Genomic DNA, 21,808 nt, shown 5'->3' on the forward strand with positions numbered 1-21,808 from the left:
CCTAGGCAATCTCAAGATTATAGTACTGGAAAGTAAATTTTTTAATATGTTGCCTCAACCTCAATAGGTACTATGTTGTATACTATAGGATATACATGACCCGGTGGTAGGTCGTGTGTGTCATAAAAGACAACTAAAAGGACAGCTGCTGCCTTGCAGTCTTGCTTTTTAGTAAAAGGCTTGGCTCACTGCCAATAACTGTGGAAACTGCTGCCTTGCAGGTGGACGTTTTAGTAAAAGGCGAGGCGCACCGCCAATAACTGTGGTTGATGACAGCAAGGGCATGCAGTCGTAAAAACCCTTTCGCCAAACAATAAACCATGTCTGATTTGAAAGGAAGGCAGTGGAGAAGGCGCATCAGGCACCGAGCCCTTAATGTACGGATAATGGTGGGAAAGAAGATACTATACGGTATACAGTCGACCCTCGGGTTTTGCAGGGAATAGGGACCACTCCACCCAACAAATAGCTAAAATCAGCGAATCCTTGAAACTTCTCTAAAAATGCTTATAATTGACTATTTTGATAGTTAAAACACCTAAAACAACTCTAAAAATTTTTATACCTGCCTATTCTAATAGTTTTATCATGAAAACTGTATTTAGTCATGAAAATAATACAAAAATACAGTAATTAATGAATAATTCTCTATTAAAATTCCTGGAATAGGTTAAGTTTCCATGAATAGTGTGGATATATATGCCACGGAAAAATCTGGGAATAGGTTAAGCTGAAATCTCTTAAAATACATACTATATATTGACTTCAAATATACTACAGTGGTCCCCCTTTACCCGCAGTGGATGCGTACCAGACCCCGCCCCGTGAATAGTTTGAACCCGCGAATGTTTGGAACCCCTATAAAAATGCCTAAAACAGCCTATTTTGTTAGTTAAAACTCAAGAAAAACCCACTAAAAATTTTTATACTTGGTTTTTTTAATAGTTTTATCACAAAAAGTGCATTTTTTATGGAATTAAAAAAAAAAAAAAAAAAATTAAAAAAAAAAAAAAAAAAAAAAAAAAAAGAATTTGTGGATATTTCTCAAACAAAAATACAGCAAATATGCGAATTTTCTGTGAATAATGTGGGGAAACGTTCCTGAGATAAATGCACGAATGCGTAAGTCCGCGAATACGGAGGGTCCACTGTATTCAATTTAGTTGGTAAAAAATTGTGTATGTAATGCTTATACCAAGGAAAGTGGTACACAACCACAACACATTAAGATGGATTTTAAGCTGATATGTACCTATAAAGAGGGACAACACATTCATCGATAAGAGGTAATAATACAAGGAATCCCCAGTTAAGAGCATTTCATTTTATGGTGCTTGGCTAATGATAACGTTAACCAGATTTTCGTCGCTGATGAACTGCTTAACAGCACCGTTAAGCGAATCACAGGCACTTTCGGTGTCGTAAATGCCATTTATGTATTTGGTTAACAGCGATTTTTGGTTATCAGCACTTGGCCAATAACCGAACTCCCACCATTTAACCGAGGACTGCCTACAGTATTTTTGACAGCGTAAAGGAGTTACAGGCAGTCCCCGGGTTATGACGGGGGTTCCGTTCTTGAGATGCGTTGTAAGCCGAAAATCGCAAGCCAGAACATCGTCAAATATCCTAAGAAAGCCTTACTTTTAATGCTTTGGGTGCATTAAAAACTATGTAAACTACATTCTTATTGCATTTTTCATCCAAAAAAACTTCAAATATTGATTATTTTGCATTTTTGGAGTCAAATTTCTTCTGCCAGATGAGCGTTGTAGGTGGCGTAACCCTGGAACACGCATCGTAAACCTGGAAATAATGTCTGATAAATATAATTGAAAAGCATTGTAACCTCGGAATGTCGTAAGCCGAACCCGTCGTAAGCCAGGGACTGCCTGTACACTCTTGTGGTCACCCCAGGGCTCCGTAAGACAAACCAACCAATTAAAAGGAATTCTCTTATGGTTAGTCTCAGCCAGAATACCTACTGCTTGTTGGCACAGTGATAGAATATAAAGGATTCAGGACAGGAGGGCTCTACCTCCTGTTCTGCAGCGACTGTCTCGGCTCTCTCTGTGTCCCACTTGCACAGATGTGACAACAGCGTATGTCAGCTATCTTCCTCATTAAACTACAGTCTGTCTAATAGTTACTAATTCCTAGGTTTTGCTCCGGTAAATGTGCTCGACCATGTATTTTTTTTTTATCATCATAACACCAATCAAGCTAAGCACAGTACAGTAGACCCTGCCGTATTCATGGAAAGTATATTTTAGTTTTACAAGACCACTGAGCTGATTAACAGCTCTCCTAGGGCTGGCCTGAAGGATTAGATTTTTACGTGGCTAGGAAACAACTGGTTACCTAGCAAAGGGACCTACAGCTTATTGTGGGATCCGAACCACATTACATCGAGAAATGAATTTCTATCACCAGAAATAAATTCCTCTGGTTCCGCGTTGTCCGAGCCGAGAATCGAACTTCGCACCACCGGATTGGTAGCCGAGCGTGAAGACCACTCAGCCAACGAGGAACTCGTATTCATGGAAGATGGGTACCACACCCCGTTGTGAATAGCTAAAATCTGCAATACTTAAAATCCCTCTAACAATATTTGAAGTTTTTTTGGATAAAAAATGCAATAAGAATGCAGTTTACAGTTTTTAATGCACCCAAAGCATTAAAAGTAAGGTTTTCTTAGGATATTTGACGATGCTCTGGCTTGCGATTTTTGGCTTACAACGCATCTCAAGAACGGAACCCCCGTCGTAACCCGGGGACTGCCTGTAATTCCTTTACGCTGTCAAAAATACTGTAGGCAGTCCCCGGTTAATGGTGGGAGTTCAGTTATCGGCCAAGTGCTGATAACCAAAAATTGCTGTTAACCAAATACATAAATGGCATTTACGACACCAAAAGTGCCTGTGATTCGCTTAATGGTGCTGTTAAGCAGTTCATCAGCGCCAAAAATCTGGTTAACGTCGTCATTAGCCAAGCACCATAAAATGAAATGCTCTTAACTGGGGATTCCTTGTATTATTACCTCTTAACAATGAATGTGTTGTCCCACTTTATTGGTACATATCAGCTTAAAATCCATCTTAATGTGTTGTAGTTGTGTACCACTTTCCTTGGTATAATTATTTATTACATACACAATTTTTTACCAACTGAATTGAATACAGTGGACCCCCCCATATTCGCGTTCTCTGGATTCACAGACTCACACATTCGCGCATTTCTCTCAGGAACGTTTTCCCGCATTATATGCGGAAAATTCGCATATTTGCGGTACTTTTCTATGAGAAATATCCACAAATTCCTGTTTTTTTTTTTTTTTTATTCATAGTTAAAACACAAAACACACTCTAAAAATGCTTATGCCTGAGTATTTTAATAGTTGTATCAAAAAAGGGATTTTGACGTAAGGAAAAATCTATTTCTGGGCGATTGGCTCGTGTCGCCAGCGAAATATCCTTTAATCTATTATTTCTAGGGTAAATGTACTAACACATACCAGAGAATAAATAAAATAAAGAAAAAGGTCAGTATAACTGACTCGCTCACCCTCTAGGAGGGTGTCGGTATGAACACTAGGCGAGTGAGACCACTACCACGAGCCAAATGCCAATAGAAATCTCCCACTACAAAATCCCTCCAAGAGGGGAGCCGACCCACAGAGTGAGCAGCTCGCACTACTACTACTCCATCCCATGCTGCCGACTGCTGCGCCTCTAGTGGCCATCCTGAAGTTAGCAGACAATCTTGGGCGCAGGGATGGGTAGGGTGGGATTTCGCTGGCGACACGAGCCAATCGCCCAGAAATAGATTTTTCCTTACGTCAAAATCCCTTTTCTGGGCTCAGCTCGTGTCGCTGCGCGAAATCGTACCAGAGAAATAGCACAAGATTGTAAACGAAAAGTAATAAAATAAATCAGAATAGGTCTCAAATAAAAAATAAAGTAAATATAAAAAAGAATATAATTGCTAAAAAGATACAAATACACAGTGATACAAACTAAAAATATGCTTAAATTACCCTTAATCCTAAACATGTTTTCTTAACATAAGGTAATTTACATATGTACAGAGGTAAATTGGCTTACATGTAATAAAATGGTATCTGTGTAAAGGCATGTATCAAAAATATAATAGCAATTAAAACAGTCAAATGAACAAATTAATCAACAATGATAATATATATAAGGAATGTATATGCCTTAATATACAAAACCCGTAATCATTATAAATGAGATGTATCCCCTAGCATAAAAATAAGGGGGTAACATCCATGAGATCAATATGCATAATCATCTGTGAGTGTCCCTAGTCAAAAAAATTAATGGGCACCCACTACATCATCATAAAAGCAGCTAAGGCACAAGGTGAATGTAAATGAACACGGAAGGAATAGACGAACTGTTGGGTGAGGCAGGTAGAAAGGAGGACTGAATCTTCTACTACAAATTAACTAGAGTCAGGGGAAACTACGTTTCCCGCTGCTACTGCTGAAAATTTCAGAGCTTCCAAGGACTTAAGGTAATGACGTTTGAACACTGTCGGCGATTTCCATCCGGTATACTTCTTCAACTCATCGAAGTTCATGTGTTGGAAATAATTAATTGAGGTGGCTACTGCTCTGACATCATGTACTTTTGGGAAAGAGTCAGGATTGGCTTGTTTAATAAAGTACAGGATTTGTTGCCTGATGCCTTTAATGGATAAAGTTCCACCTTTTTCCCTCTTAAAGAGGGGCCCCGATGAGGATGAGGAGGTTCTGGATAGAAAGGCTCGTAAGGTTGAAACTGGACAAAGGGGATACATCTTGTGAAGAGGTAGTACTTTCCAAGGTTCCCACCTCATCAAAGGATCTTCATTCTTTGCCAAAAAGCTCCGTTCCGGAGAAAGTAGAACTTCCCCTGTGGGAAGGAATTGAATATGATCCGGATCTCTGGATAAAGCCGACAGTTCTGAAATTCTTGCTCCTGAAGCCAGGCTTAATAAAAATAGGGTTTTCCTTAGGAGCATCATAAACGAGCATGTGTCATTATCGGTTTCAGAAGCCAGTTTTAGAACATCGTTTAAGAACCATGAAACTGACGTAGGCCTCACAGAAGGCCTAAGTCTAGCACATGCCTTAGGAATAGACGAGAAGTTAGGTATCCGTCAAGTCTATGTTAATCCAAATTGAAATATCTTTTTCAAGGCTGACTTGTTTGTCGTAATCGTGCTAGCTGCTAAAACCTTTTTCAAATAAGGATCTGAAAAAGGATATAGCTGAATTAACCGTCATGATTCTGATATCTGACTCTCTCAGGAAGGTTGCTAACTTTTTGACAGCAGCATCATACTGCCTCAAAGTTGAATCCCTTTTATCGGATTCCAAGAAGAGAATGTTCTGAGGGTCAATATTCGCATCTCTTTTTGCCGCAAACTTCATGAAATCCATAAAGTTAGGGTTTTGAGAATCCTTGAGGAAGCGAACACAGTCTTCGTTTGTACTGACTGGGAGAGCTTGGGACTGGGGATCCGAAGAGGACGAAGGCCCAGTTCCAGAATTAGGGGATACCAATTGCTCTTCGGCCAGTCTGGGGCTACTAGAGCCACTTGACCCTTGAATGTCCTGAGTTTGTTCAATACTTTCATAAGGAGATTCATTGGAGGGAAGACGTAAATCTTCTCCCAGTTGTTCCAGTCCAGAGCCAGGGCGTCCGTGGCGTAAGCCAGAGGGTCCAGGTTGGGGGCTACATAACACGGTAGTTTGTGGTTCGCTTGGGATGCGAAGAGATCCACCTGTAGCCCTGGGACTCTTTGAAGGATCCATTGGAACGAACTGTTGTCTAGTGACCATTCCGACTCTAGGGGTACTGATCGGGATAGGGCGTCTGCTATGACGTTTCTCACTCCAGCTATGTGAGTGGAGGAAAGATGCCAACTGAACTTGTCTGCCAGGGAGAAGATGGCTACCATGACGTGATTTAGATGACGTGACTTGGAGCCTCCTCTGTTTATACAATGTACTACCACTGCGCTGTCCAGGACTAGCTTTATGTGGGAGTTCTTTGGTGGGTTCAACCTTTTTAGAGTCAAGAACACTGCCATTGCCTCCAGTACGTTTATATGGAACTGACGGAACTGGCGTGACCAGATCCCTTGAACCTTTTTGACCTGGGAATACCCTCCCCAGCCGCTTAAGGACGCGTCTGTGTGGATGGTGATCCCTGGTGGAGGGAACTGGAGGGGTACTGACATTGATAGATTCTTGACTTTGGCCCACGGCCGAAGCCGATTCTTTAGAATCAGAGGCACTGAGGATAGCTTGTCCCTGGACCTGACATTTGCTCGTGAGCGCCAGATCCTGGTTAGGTCTTTCAGTTTGGCTTTCATTAAGACGTTCGTTACTGATGCAAACTGGAGAGAGCCGAGGATCCTTTCCTGAGCTCTCCTTGATGCTAGTTTGTGACTTAGAAATTTGCTTGACTGACTTCGCTATTTCTTTCCTTTTGGTAGATGGAATCGACAGAGTGTGGGAGGATAGATTCCATTGAATGCCTAGCCACTGAAAGTTTGACTCTGGAGTGAGTCTTGACTTGGACTTGTTTATCTTGAATCCTAGATATTCTAGGAACCGGATCACTTTCAGTGTAGCCTTGTTGCATTCCTCGACTGATGGGGCCCAGATCAACCAATCGTCGAGATATGCCACTACCATAATCCCTTGCGATCTGAGTTGTTGCACTACCACTTCCGCTAGCTTCGTGAAACACCCTGGGTGCCACGTTGAGTCCGAATGGAACTACCTTGAAGGAGAATGTCTGGTCTCCTATCTTGAAACCCAGATACGGACGGAAGTTGTCTTGCCATAGGGATATGATAGTAGGCGTCTGTAAGATCGATAGAGGTGGTGACGGCCCCACGGGGAAGTAAGGTCCGCACCTGTGAGATCGTGAGCATCTTGAACTTGTCGCAGCGGATGGCTAAGTTTAAGCGGGACAAGTCTAAGATCACCCTTCTTTTTTGTGAGCCTTTCTTTGGCACGCTGAACAAGCGACCTTGAAATTTTAATCTCTTGACTCTCGCTATAGCTCCTTTCTGAAGGAGGTCCTCCGCGTACTCTGTCAATTCTTTGGAAGGAAGTTTGACGGAAAGGTCTGGCTGGAGGTGGGTTCGTCAACCAGCTCCAACCCAGCCCACCCTTTTTGACACTATGCTCTGAGCCCACTGGCTGAAGTTCCACCGGTGGCGAAAGTGAAACAGCCTCCCTCCTACTGAAGTTCTTCATTGGTTCTGGTAACCGCCTCGGCCTCCTCTGAAGTGCTTTCCCCTATTAAAGGGGCCTCCCGATCCTCTCCCACGAAAGGACCGCTTACCTCTGCCTCCCTTACCCGAGCGGTCATACTTCTGAGAAGCTTGACTCTCGAAGGCTTGATTGTAAGCTGGAGAGATGGCGTATGAGGTAGAGGGTTGAGGCTGAGGGGATATCACATAAATTGGCTGTGATTGACCCTTAGAAGTGGAAGGTTGGGCTGTCTGCACTAACGGCACTGCTGGAACTTGTTGAGGAAAGCGTGGTTGCTTCTTCTGGTAAGGTTGGAAACGCCTGGGTTTCCTCTGACCCTTACCTTTAGGTGTCAAGTCTTGTCTCCTCCTAGCCGTAAGGCCCCAACGGTCCTTAAGGCTCTGGTTCAACCTCGTAGCCTCTGCCTGGACTTCCTTAACCATAGCCTCTGGAAAGAGATCTGCGCCCCAGATGTTAGAGGAGAGTAACCTATTCGGCTCATGTCGAATGGTTGCCTCTAGCAGGACATGCTTTCTACAATTCATTCTAGCAGTGGCAAACTCGAACACATCTGACTGCACCGTTTGAGTCAGGGCTTTGGTCATAAGCTTAAAAATTGGTTCTGATCCATAGGCCATGGTTGCTACCTCCGACATAGCCATAGAGTGATGATCTGGCTAGTCGTGATTTTGCGTCAAATTCAGTTTGAATAAGATTATCTGGGAGCCTGGGTAGCTTTTCACCAAAACTGCTCCATAGCACAGTCAGGTTTTGAGTTGCCAGCTGAGAATGTATTCGGCAAGTCTTCCCACAACTCTCCAATTGAAGGGAGTAATGGAGATGTGGGATCTGCTTCTTTCAACTGAGGCATGGGTTCCCCCTTCTGGGCCGCTGAGATGGTCGACCTAACTATCTTTGGTTAGGAACGGGAGCGGGGTACTCTCATCCATTGTGAAAATGGTAAAGGGATTTGCTAATGGTTGTATCTTGGTGTTAGAACAATCCATGTCCTCTAAACATCTGAGCCATTCTCTCTGAGCCTGGTCTCGTGAATAGAGGACTGTCTCCTTTGGTACCCTATCGTCCCGAACCATAGCCGAAGGCGTGAGCCTTGCGTAGCCTATGAAAGGAGGCTGTAGGCCTTCCGGGTAGAACTCGAAGTCTTCTATTCTTCGAGTTCCAAACTCCGGGATGGAGATGAGACCGTCCTGGAAGGGGGCGTATGACGCTACTCTCCATGGGTTGTTCATAGAGAAAGCAGGAAGTGAGTCATACGGAGGAAGCTGAGTTCCACTTGTGTTGGAAATTGAGGGAGAGGCTAGAGGGACTTCTCTTAGTCCGGCTATAATAGAATCTTGGGAAGTGATCCTATCCGACAGGCGAGAGAACATCTGTTCCATACTACTCTTTAGGGACCCAACTAGGTCACCCACCTGTTGCAACAGGCCAGCATTGGAGTCCAAAGCCGGAGCTGCTGCGGAGGTGGAGGGGAGACTCTGAATTGGAACCAATGGGAGCGGAACTGGTGATTCTGCCGGAGTGCGAGATCTCTCCTTGGATTTACTTTTTGAGGACTTAGAGCCGGAGCTAGAAGCTTTAGACCTGTCTGGACCGGGATTGCGAGCCGGAGACTTACGTGAGGAAGAAGACGAGGACGTCTTCTTAGACGACGATGACGTCTTAGTCAAGGTCATCGCTTTAGCCTTGACCTTAGGTCTAACCGAAGCCTCAGGAGGAGTATATAATTCATCACCCGTAAAGCCTTGGAAAGATGGAGAGGTTGCAGGGGTAGAAGAGACAGTCACACCCAAGGGTGACCCTTGAGTGCCTACATTACTTACCTCGACCAACAGGTCGTCTATACCTACCATCGGTTCAACATTAATATCCAGGGTTGCGACATCCGTGGAGATATCCTGGTCTTGTTCCGTTAAGGAGGCCGCCAGCTGTTGTTGGATAAAGGCGATAGTCGGGTCCGCCTCTACTGGGTCGACGTAACCTGTCGCCTTGCCTCCGGGGAAGATTAATAGTGCTAACCGCTTCTCGAGGATGTAGGGCTGACCCTTGGCGGCGTTCTTGCCAAAACCTCCGACCCAGGCCCGCAGGGTAGCCAGTGCGGTATCCCTTACTGCCGGAGCCTGTAAGAGAGGGCGTTATTTTAGAATTAAGAATCACTTAAAACTAAAACTTAAAGATTAACTTAAACTAGATCCTAAGTTAAAAGTAAATGATGAAAACTTAAGCACTAAAAAGGAAGCGGAGCAGCTACTGGAGATGGAATACTTACCCCTTCCAAAAGCTGGCTCACCAGATCGTAACATATGGTACACGTCTCATGGTACCAGACCTGGATGTCCCCGTGCGGAGTCGCGCATGGAGCATGGGACCGGCAAACTTCGTGTCCACAGGGGTCCCTGAAGTGTAGCGGAACATCCGGATGCTCACAGTTGGTGCCTGTAAGTGGGAAGACACATGAGTATCTTAAAAGGCATCACTTACAGACTAAAGGACAAAAGAACTCCGTTACATGCCGGAGCTCGGAAAAAATTTGGGCATAACCCCTCCCTGCTTTGCCTGAATAGGCTATAATCCCGGAGAGATCCGGTAAGATATGAAAGGGAGGGGGATGGTTTAAAGGTACTTAAGATAACTTATAGATACTTAAACCTAAACTCAAGCGAACCGGACTAGGTTCAGTGTGAAGCGGAGTGTAGTAACTCAGCAATACGGTAAGGTTAGTAGTGACCTAATGTATGTTCCGGTCCACTCTACCGAGCGGACTAGCCCCCTCCGCTGGATACCAGGACTCCGGTCAGGGAGGAGCTCTAGTAAGGAGGGAAAGGGCGAGAGGACATACATGCTCGAGCTAGCCCGGAGCGACAAGGTAGTAACAGAGGGGGGGAAGGCCAGGGCCCCCCACAATGTACCACCCGGCCGGACCGAGAAGCCGGAGAGGTCGAAACCAGTCTGGGTCTGTCCCGACTCCCTAGTCCCTCCGCATGAGGAGAGAGAGGGAGGCAGGCTCGGGTATGTGGAGCGAGCATGGGTAGACCGACCCACCCCCGCCCGACTCTATGGAAGAGCGGGAGAGGGGGAAGGGTGACTGGGCAGGCGTCTGGCTGTCCCGTGATCACGAAGTGACCACGAGGCGGTAAGTGAGATACGATCACCCAACCTAGGCCAACCAACTGATCAGAGAGAAGCTATCGGGAAGCAACTTGGACTGAAAAGCGGTAGCATACAGGCCCACTGGGCTAAAACCAACTGATCAGAGAGATACTATAGGGAAGCAACCGAACTGATCAGCGGTAGTATAGGCTCTATGAACCAGGACCTAGGCTAAGCCAGACGCCTAACTAACCTAACTATGATAAAATACAATAATAAATAAAACAAAATAAAAGAGAGAAAGTAATATAGAAGGAGAAAAAATCCAGGAGTGTACGACTAACCCGAAGGCAGGTCTACCACTCAAAGCTAGTCAGAGGCCGATACTAAGAGCCTGGACTAGGGTCTGGATAGAAAAAGCCTACATAAGGTGAATACATGCATGCATGACAACCTGAGTAGACCTTAAACTAAACAAAGCGGATAATCAAATAGAGCGTACATAATAAGGGATGTTCTAGGTATGGGAGACCAAGAACGAACCCATCACGCGGCAGAACCATGCTGCCATGCTTCCGACCCCGAGAACGTATTTATACCTAAAAAACGGCAAATACTGTCTCAGGGACGGAAAAAACCAACTAATCGTAAATACTGAGTACTTAACTTAGCTGCTGCGATAGCTGCACGCTCCATTATAGTAAAAATCCACGAAAGGGCACAAAAAACACAGAGAGAAAATTAGCACGTGTGGCTCCTGGCGCTAACTTGAAAGGATGGCCACTAGAGGCGCAGCAGTCGGCAGCATGGGATGGAGTAGTAGTAGTGCGAGCTGCTCACTCTGTGGGTCGGCTCCCCTCTTGGAGGGATTTTGTAGTGGGAGATTTCTATTGGCATTTGGCTCGTGGTAGTGGTCTCACTCGCCTAGTGTTCATACCGACACCTCCTAGAGGGTGAGCGAGTCAGTTATACTGACCTTTTTCTTTATTTTATTTATTCTCTGGTATGTGTTAGTACATTTACCCTAGAAATAATAGATTAAAGGATATTTCGCGCAGCGACACGAGCTGAGCCCAGAAAAGTACATTTAATCACAAAAATTATAAAATACAGAAATTTGTGAATATTTAATCACAAAAATTATAAAATACAGAAATTTGTGAATATTTAATCACAAAAATTATAAAATACAGAAATTTGTGATATTTCTCAGTGAAAAATACCATGAATAGGCAGATTTTCCATGAATAATGGGTATACTATACGGTCCACTGGCGAGTCTGCGAATAGCAGGGGTCGGCTGTAATTGGTTTTAAGACCCAGTGAAAAGTTTCATTTCATCAAAATCTTAATGGGTAGGCTAATATGTATATTTGTTGAAATGGGGAACCAGTAGACCTCTTGCAAAGTGAGAAGTTAATAGATCACTAGGGCTACGCTGTAATTGCCATGCTGTTTTTTCTTATTGGACTAAGTGATAATCAGCATTAACACAATATTATTAGACAATTTTGTTATTAAAGCTTATTATGGCAATGACATTTTTAACACTGATAATTTGAGGTTGGTAACAGGGTGAATCGGGTTAACCTAACTTCTTGTTTACGAAACAAATACGTACTATGTGATTGTAGTTCCCAATTGTGCTTGACTTACGAACTTGATGTTTACTAAAGGTCAGTATTTCCTTTGTAGTTTTTCAAACTAAATGGTTTTTGTGCACATATAGCAGATAGTTCCCCAGTTATCCTTAATATCGGGGTTCTTTTCAAGTGTTATACAAAATAGTACATACATTCATGTGGATCTACTTCCAACAGGTACTACGGTATGTACTCCGCTGGTCACTTGTCTTTATCCTAAGGGCATTCAAATATACTTTTTCCTAATGGCAAGCTTTGCAAAACATATTAAAATCTTAGAGATACTGATTTTATATCTTTTTGGTACTACAATAATTCCAATAATTATTGATTTTAATTATGTACCAACTAACGTAACCTAAAGGCTAGATAATCTTTACTTGGTGCTTGGGAGTAAACCGGGTAATCAAAGGTTATGAAATGTGTGGATATCCATTAAGTTTGGTCTTAACTGAGTTAAGAAGCATTTATGAGTAAGTTCTTAAAGAGAATTATTGTAGTAATTGTGATCTAATATTTTAATATATTACTATTTCATGAACATGACCCGATGATCATGTTATCTTACATCAATACTATGGACATATGCTAATATTTGTGGCCATGTAGACCTGTGTTAATTTGAAGTGTGTGCTGCCTATACAGTGATATAAGAAGCTAACACTAGGTAGTTTATATTCAACAATTTGTTCATTTTATCACTACTGGGCTTTTATTATGCAGGACCTACACATTACCTGTGCCACAGCAAATTGCTAAGTCCGCTTTTCAAATGTGCAAATGGCTCATAACTACCTACTATGAACAAGCCCTGAAGGAATAAAGGCAAATTTGGTATGTTGCTGAACATGTGTGAAACATGCAACATACTTCTGGCAGCAAGTTTTTTAGCTGTCTCTATGAGTTATAGGTTTGAACAGGGGTATGGAAGAAGGAAACTACTGTACATCATTCTGGCAAAACTATGGCAGTGTGGTTCCATCCCTCTCCATATAAATTCCACATTTAGGCCAATATTCCAAAAGCAGTGGATTCTAGGAATGCCCACTTACAACTCCTCTAATGAAGATGAAGTCTTTTCTTAGGAGAGAGAGGTCACTGATACCTGACAAGAAGTGGATATAGTCACTAAAATTTCCTTTCTGAAACCAAAAGACCTGGGGAACAGTCTTCTGCTTTACATAATAAAAATACAGTACATACTTCAGATGAGAGTCTTGCCTTTCCCAAGCAGCAATCTTTTATTGAGGGGACCTCTTCAGTAATATAATTTGCACACAGAATCAAACCCTTTTAAAGCTTAAAATAGAAAAAATATTGTAGGGCACGATATTCTAGTTTCAGTGTGTGGTTGCGTGGCAGCTTAGTTCTTGGTAACAAATTCAATTGTGTGCTTGTCTGTATGTTACAGTATAGTATACAATACTTTATTTGTAATGAATAAGTATCTTGAACAATTTGTATCTTGACTTCAACGAAAGTTTCTGGTGCTTGTGCTGATAAGCATGATACTATTCCGTTACAAAATAAGGTAAAGCACAAAGGTAAAACCCCATAAAAATGGTGAAAACATTGTCATTGCCATAACTCGTTCTCTCCTCCGACCCAATGAAAGTTCAGTATTGTAAAGTACTATACTACTGGGTTATGTGCATGTAATTTTCTTTTAGTTTTTCTTGAGATTCTTCATAAATGCAGATTTACTATATTGTAGACAAAAAAAATCTTTAACGAATTGAAAAATTTATTGCATAGGGTTTGTATTTTGGATGGCTAGGTCAATTTTAAAGACTTATATGACCTAGATAATTTTTCAACTTAAGCAGAGTCCTGGAACAAATGAACAACTTAGTGCAAGGTATATTACTGTATTATTGTTAAGCCTAGTTTTAGGTCCACTTTTCCTTTATTTTCTTTCAATCTACTACCTTTCCTGACCCGTTTTCCATTTCATCTCTATTCACCAGTATCTCTGCTCCTAATTCTTCTTTACTTCTAGCCTTACTGCTCCTGATTCTTCTTTAATTCTAGGCATATCTTATACATTTTAAGATAGCAACATGATCTTTTATAAACTGTTCTAGTTCTGTAACTTGCTAAGCCATCCATCCCACCCTACATGCACAACATGGAGATCATCAATATTTCAATTGCTCATTTTACCAACTTACTTTCTCTCTATCAATGATTATCGTTCCCCAGTTTACAATTTAATTTCTCCCTATGATTCGTGACTTTCTTTTTCTCTTTTTAAGGTAAGACTATGACTTCCTTTTGAGTCTATACCCCACCACCTCTTTAAGTTATATAAACAAATAGTAAAGTTATTGGGTTAACATAGTGTTATTTGCATGAGACAAAATTGAATACCCTGTGTTTTCTCCCACAGCTTTGGAGAGAATAAGGCAGTAATTATAATTCAGTTTGATATTGTATTTAGAATTTATTGGTAAGTAGTACAGTACAATGTGAGGTCATGTAAGGCTTGAACAAACCATAACACAACAATGCATTTTCCAGGTTGATAAGAGGTGTAATTGCCATTTCTGCTGAGAAAACTACTGCACTACAAGGACCATTATCTGTTACAGAACAACACCAGCTGCACAAGGTTATTACTAAGTACAGAATTAACAAGATGCATCACTGATTGCCCAATATAGGACAGACAGGGGTGGGCTCTTTAACAAAGATATATATACAGTAAATACTAAAATTACTATAAAACCTCTGAAAGCGGCTAGAAACAAACCAGAAACAAGCTGTCTAAATCAGTGAAAAGCTACAATAAAATCATATTTACAGTGAAAAATGTTCTAAGCATAATAGTTTTACTCAAGCTGGTGTAAAACATTAATTTATCTATGTACAAGTAATTAGTCCAGGTTTCAAAAATCTTTGCTGGCATATCCACAAGGCTTTACATTGACAACTTTTTCCACTGGTAGATTAGTATGTACTTGATAAAGGTAAAGTATGTATATATAAATGTATTTGTGTAAAAGTTTAAAGAATTATAAATCACAAAATCCATTCTCACAATACTAATCTATAGTAAAACTGAACTTAAAAAAAAATTTCATTGCAAAATGAGTGGCCAAATTATGTACTAAAAAGGCAGTCCCTGCTTACCAGCAGCAACATTTAACAGTTTTGGTGTTATGGCAGTTGGTTAGCAATGTTGGTAACCAGATTGTTGCTGCCGATAAGCAGTTTATCTGTGCCAGTAAACAGTTTATTGGTATCAATAAGCAGTTTATCTGTGATGGTAAGCAGTTTATCAGCACCAATAACCATTTGATGGTGCCGTTAAATTATTTCTGTGCTTACGGCATTGCAAACACCATTTACTTCCATAGTTATTATGATGTTCCAGTTAACAGCAACGTTCGGTTATTGTTACTTGGCTGGGAACGGAACATCCCACCATTAACAGGGGACAACCATATGAAAATTGAAAAGAATTATCTACCAAGGAATCCATTTCATTTTTAAATGAAGATGAACAATTTGATAAAATTTGGCAATGGAAGTCCAAACTGACCCTTGGAGAACATTGCCAATGTACACAATACAAAATTGCTTTAAAGAAAGCTCTCAGCATTTTTATTTCACACATCTCTGTATGTGGCACATCTACCAAAAATAGAATCTGACAAAAGACAGCATCAATTTTAGCTTTCACCTTTACACTACAGGATTTACTATTCAGAAAGACTACTATCTATAGCCTTCCAATTTTCTCAACAGTTACATACACACTCTTTAGTCTTACTGAAGAATCCAAAACAGTTTATCACCCAATTTCACTGAGTGTAATACAAGGATCTCTCAAATAACATCGGTGAAGCACACACTTCCATTGCAAGCAAAATTGCAATTTGTAAATATAATTCATTCACCAATCACCATAACTACCATATTCACATATATTGTAGTTAAAATGCAGTTCCTAAAAACTCCTCCATCTTAAAAACTTCTCTAGGAAAGCATTATATGACCCAAGCACTGAGGATAAATACTGGCAAGAATACTGTAGACACTGTTAAAACATTCAGTATAAGTTCATAAAAGCTGCACTTTCAAAATTCAAAAACATACTTGCCACAATTTTGGGTCAGGCTGACTTCCACATCAAAGTGAAAAGGCTATCAGTCAGAAAAGGATGAAGAAAAGGTGAAGTGCACAGAAAATAATTTCTCATGAACCAAGACAATTGCTGTCTGGAGCTATACATAATGCCTTAAAGGACTTGTTCATGTAGAAAAAAAATACATAATGACAATGTCTTCTATAACTGCAGGGTGAATATATAAATCAGTGTCTGTATGTATGGTTGACTAATACAAGGGTTTAAACTGCACTTTGCTCTTTGATCTCAGATGTGTGAATATATACTAAAAATTCAACAGTCCAACTTTATAATTACTGGCCATACCTTCCCAATACTAAATTTTGTAGCTTATTCAATATCATCAAAATCCTTGGTAATTGGACTGCTTAATGGTGGTACAGTACTGTCATAAATTACAAGTCAACTCCATCTCAAGATCACTTTTCCCTGATATGGCTTATTTATAGTAAATTCATGCTGAGACTTATCCACCCCACCCCAGACTTTCCTAAATACAAAAATAATCATAAAGAAAAGAAGGGAAGAAATTCATGCCCTCTTCCATGAGTAAAAATAAAGTTTAAAACATTTATTGGCTATAAAACATATGAGGTATCACATAAAAAACAATGGCAACGTTTTCACAACTCATCCCATACCACCCAATCAGGGTCAAAGCAGATAAGACAGTTTTTTCCTCCCAGAAGTAACCACCTGACCTGACACAGAAGAGGTGTCAATTTACATCAATCATAAGTTTTTAATATGAACATAAAATTTCATTTTCATTACCATACAAGCTCCAAAAATACCATCACTGTACTTTGTAGTATATATGTTTTCAGTAGGCCTTTTTCCCCCCATGGTATACTTCAAAAGTGTTGACTTTTTCGTGTGTATACTATTGATCATAAAGTTATTTATGCTGATGATATTTCCAATACTACTTCATTTTAATGTTTTTTCTATCCTTGCTTATGCCTTTTATTGCATAATAACACATAAATGAGTAGTACTACATATATTATTATCACCACTACATGTTTATGTCAAGCTTTTCCCTCTACTTATGGTTAGACTTGGAATAATTTTTCTCTCTCCTTTTCCAGTACTCTTTCTGCCTAACTCCCTTCAGGTTATGTAATCTAACCTATATTCCTACGAGTGCCAGTGCATTTCAGCATGTCTTGTCCTGCTGCTTCCACAATTCCTACTTAACAGACTAACTGTTCCTTATCCCTCCTCATAGTTATATGGTGTATTGTGGAGGTTTTCAATTACAATAAATCTACAGAAATGCACCTCACATAAATTTATAAAGTACCTAATAAAAAAATTCATTTACAATACTGAATTCAGTGCAATGAAAGAAACCTACTTCTTTTAAATATAAAACAAATGCTGTAGCTGCCAACATTATCCTTTCAATGAAACATACAAAAATTTAAATATATAACAACTATATTTCATTATGTACTGTGGTTTGTACTAACTATAGTTTTACTGATGCCTTGCTTGATGAGAATCATAGGAAATGAGTCCAGCTTTGAAGACTATCAATAGAAATTAGCATGAAAGTTAGCATGAAGTTTAGCTGCCTCTAGATAATATGAGCATGTGGGCTATGACCTGCCACACTACAAGGACTTTCCTACCTTTGAAAATGCAAATGTGTAAAATACTATGTTCCTTAAGAATTGGTAAGTAGGCGCCCATGTCAACACTATCAATTGTATATTTGCTGTTCTGTAATTTTCTTAGTATTGCCTCTACTAGAAACTTTTAACGAGTTTTATGAGCTAGCTTGCATCCTACTAGCCTTTGATGTAATCATGAGCAAAACCATTAATAATGATTATTTATAATTACTAATACAAACAGACCTTTCTATATCTATTTCAGTATTCAGTTCACTCATACTTCCTTCGAACCGGCACCACAATATTGTAGGTGATGTAAACAAGTGCTTTTTTGCCTATTTTTACCCACCAGCAAGTTTTATATTCTTTACAGGTTTTACCTTTAATAGGTTAAAATTCTAACTAAAAATTAAAAACCAAATTCATACTGACGTGCACAGTAAAATTTGCCTTTATAAAGTTATTTTCAATTATATTTATATTCTCCTTAAGTATGGATTGGGAGAGGAATTTCTTGTATCTTTATGGCATTTGAATCTTTGAGGGTTTACATCAAATTCATAAGATACAAATCAATATTTTACAGATGTTTTATGGTATACTGAGAGCTTGATGGTCAACATACTAGGTAATTCTTCTTATGACAAGAATACACACACTTAAAAGTGATCAATGAATTAGTGCTTAGCTATTAAGCAAAATTTCAGCATCATAAAAAGCTATTATGATAAAATGTAACATCTACCTATAAAAGGTACAAAACAGAAAAGAAAAAACATAACCAAAATAGACCAAGTCTGATATCCTATTCTGATAATTATTATGTTCAAAATTGAAGTGTAGCATGGAAAACAAACTTAACTGCAACATCCTACTAAAGCAAAAGGTTGAAAGACATTAAAGGCTGCATTGGGCTTCTGGCCTGTCCCACTACACACTATAATGTCACTTTGACCTCAATCTCTTTTCATTCCAGACACTACCTAACTTGTACAACCAAGAAGGGCATTTACAAACCTATGATCTGTCCTAAGAGTAAACACATTTCAAGATAAATGTATATCAGTGAATAAAACACACGTCACCTGTAAATTATTATATTACTCTCTTCCTCATTATGTACTGAAATATTATATGAAAAAATAGATACCAAACAATCTGAATACACCACAGCAGCATGTTGCAAGAATTAGCTGCCAATAACTGTTCTTTAATTCCATGATTGTTGAAAAAAGTTACCAATGACAAATATAAAATACTGAAAAAATAAGTTTCCCTGGGTCAAGAAACCCTATGGCTGTGAATCCCTACTGGAACCTGGGGCTAGAAGTCAACGCTAAACAGTTTAAAAGGTCTTGAAACAAGATTTGAAGTTACCACACTTAGAAATGTAAAACATGGATTTTTAATTGGCACTGCAACAATTAAAATGATAGCATTCCCTCCATACCCACAAGACCTCAAGCCAAAGATATTGCTGCACACCTAACAAACTTTGAAGTTCAAAGTTCCTCAGTACTTGAGTTATTAAAATGAAAAAATACAGACAAACAATCATCATTTTACAGTTGAACAGTCCAAAAATATAATCAGCCTACAATAATCAGTGCTGGAACCTTCCAGGGAGCTTCAAAGTAGTACCTGGATACTTGGTCATTTATTTTAGTACTTATAATTTTTAATGTCTTCTCTATCTCTTTTATTCTTTCACAGTAAATAGGTCTTCGCTTGGTAAAAGTACTAGTCAAACTAACAGCTTTTTTTCCTTATCCTCCCTTAATAAGCATTCAATGCCAAGGAAATAACAATTCATATTTCAACATTCAATTAAAACAAAATAATTCATATTTCAAGCTATCATGAAGAAATTAATTGGTATAAAAATGAATGGGTACTCACAAAAGATTAAAATTATGTGGTGTGTAGCATTGTAATTGTATCATAGAATTGGTGGTATGACAAAATCTATGGACTTCGGATACCTAAGAATTAAATTTGAGACGATCTGGTGGTTGCAATATGTATGTATAAAAAATGTGCTCCAAAAATGTGTATATATGTGTGAAAAATATTCTGAAACAGACTCAATCACTTGCATCAGACCTTTACCATAAAAATTTTGTTTTTCTTTCAATGCAACAGTAATTAACCAAGTTAAATACAAAGTGATCCATTTGTTATAGGAGACAGTACACAGAAAGACAGTGACAAGAGATTTGTTTTAAGGTTCAATCATAAAACAAAAAAAATTACGGTAGTCCTTCATGTCACATATAATGAGAATATAAATTTGAGTGAGTTTCACAGTCAATATTTTTTATGCACCCATAAAACTAACATTTTATCAAAAGTAATTTTCAAGGCAGATTTGGTAATTTGAAATCCTATAAAACAGAAAATATTGTAACAAACCACTTATACTGTACATCCACAATTGTACAATAAATAAAAAATAGCCAGGTGCACTCACTCATTCTACTCACATAACTTCTGACATCTGAGCAGAAAAGCCTAGATGAACAGCTATATCAAAAGATGCAATTTTGAATCTGAAGAAAATTCAAGCCTCAACATTGTCACATCCAAGCAAACGAAAGTCATGGGAAGTTTGCTAGCTACTGGTTCTGAGCTCCATCCTGTTCTGCCTGCAAGCTGTCCATTGTGTATCCTGACTCAGAACCGTGCGGAGGGTTCAGTGCAGAAGCAGAGTGATTAGCAATCCCAAGATGTTTACTCAACACGTGTTTCTTGAGACTGGATTTGCGAGCTGTAGTGTGATCACAATACATACAGCTGAAAGGTTTTTCACCAGTGTGAATCCGTACGTGACGGACAAAATCAGAGCGTAGGTAAAAAGACCATGAACAATACATGCATGAGTATGAAGTCACCCCTGGGACGCGAGATGAGGAAGCCGATGAGGAGGCCGATGGCAAGGTGAGGGCAGGACTTGATGACTGAGCTTCGTAAGGAACGTTTCCTGGCATTCTTGTTGTCTGGCCTGGCATCACCATTCCGGGAGATGTGCGTCTGGAGCCCTAGAAGAGCAACACCAGATTCACTAATCACTCTTCCTCAACAAACTCAACCACATCAAACCACTATTCAACAAATGACTCACAATCATCATTAAATCTTACACACACCAATGACTAATGAACCACCTCTGACCTTTCCATGACTGAACTGCTACTAAATATTAAAGAGAGAAAGGTTTGATATAATCAAAATTTAAGATCTGCAAATCAAAAAACACTGGAAATACAGGTGGTTCACATAAACTCAATTTTGTTTCCTTAATAATTCTTTATCGCCTTAGAAATTTAATGTGATGAAATAAAATATTGGCTTCACTGCAGATTATGATAAATTTAAGGTAACCTGAAAAACTCCGGATTTATTCTCTTGAGTTTTTCAACTTTTAATTCTTGATTCAAAAGCTATATTTTGGAGTCCCTTTGCTTCCTTAATTATGAACTGATAAAACATCCAAATAAGCTTTTATTCCTCTTCACACACCTCAGGAATTGATTAATGTTCCACATTCACAACAAACTTGATCCAACCTTACTCTGTCGAGTTCCCTCCCACAGCTGGAGATATTTTGAATAACTATTTACATAAAAAAGCTAAGGTAATGAAAATATAAATTTTCATAATAAAATTTATCATTTGGATACTTCCCTACTGTTAAAGATAGCTTATATTTCCTTACCTAACAGTACGGTGATTTGTTGCCTACCAGCGCGGAGATATGAGCTATCTTTAACAGTAGGCAAGATTCATCCAAAATAAATTTCGGCAAAAATGGAGGGAAACTACCTTAGAATATTCTCACCAGTGAAAAACTATACATAACAATTTGTGTCCTCTGGTAGAGCAAATACCTATTAAAAAGCACTTATAAATTTGCCAAAGAATGGCAGAGACCAATTTACCTTAAATTCTGAATGCTATATAATTTAACTTGAGTTAGTTAAAGGTCAAAAGACTTAAAGGAATATTAGCATTAAATAAAATTCCCACA

General features: G+C 39.5%; 1 protein-coding gene and 1 long non-coding RNA gene across 3 annotated transcripts in view; one reads left to right on the plus strand and one right to left on the minus strand.

Annotated features, from left to right (window-relative positions):
* The window catches only part of LOC135200152 (uncharacterized), a 209,686-nt gene extending 194,734 nt beyond the window's left edge, over positions 1 to 14,952 (plus strand). Inside the window, exon 4 of the long non-coding RNA XR_010311215.1 lies at positions 14,548 to 14,952. This is a non-coding gene — a long non-coding RNA (uncharacterized LOC135200152). The remainder of the gene's footprint in view (positions 1 to 14,547) is intronic.
* A 5,728-nt stretch (positions 14,953 to 20,680) lies between these two features.
* Positions 20,681 to 21,808, minus strand: part of LOC135200151 (broad-complex core protein isoforms 1/2/3/4/5-like) — a 162,014-nt gene continuing 160,886 nt past the window's right edge. The window contains exon 9 of one of the 2 annotated variants that reach the window (XM_064228501.1): positions 20,681 to 20,819. The gene's annotated coding sequence lies outside the window, so the exon portion shown is untranslated. The remainder of the gene's footprint in view (positions 20,820 to 21,808) is intronic. The other variant, XM_064228500.1, reaches the window with a different exon arrangement.

Source organism: Macrobrachium nipponense, chromosome 26, assembly GCF_015104395.2.
Source record: "Macrobrachium nipponense isolate FS-2020 chromosome 26, ASM1510439v2, whole genome shotgun sequence".
Taxonomy (NCBI): domain Eukaryota; kingdom Metazoa; phylum Arthropoda; class Malacostraca; order Decapoda; family Palaemonidae; genus Macrobrachium; species Macrobrachium nipponense.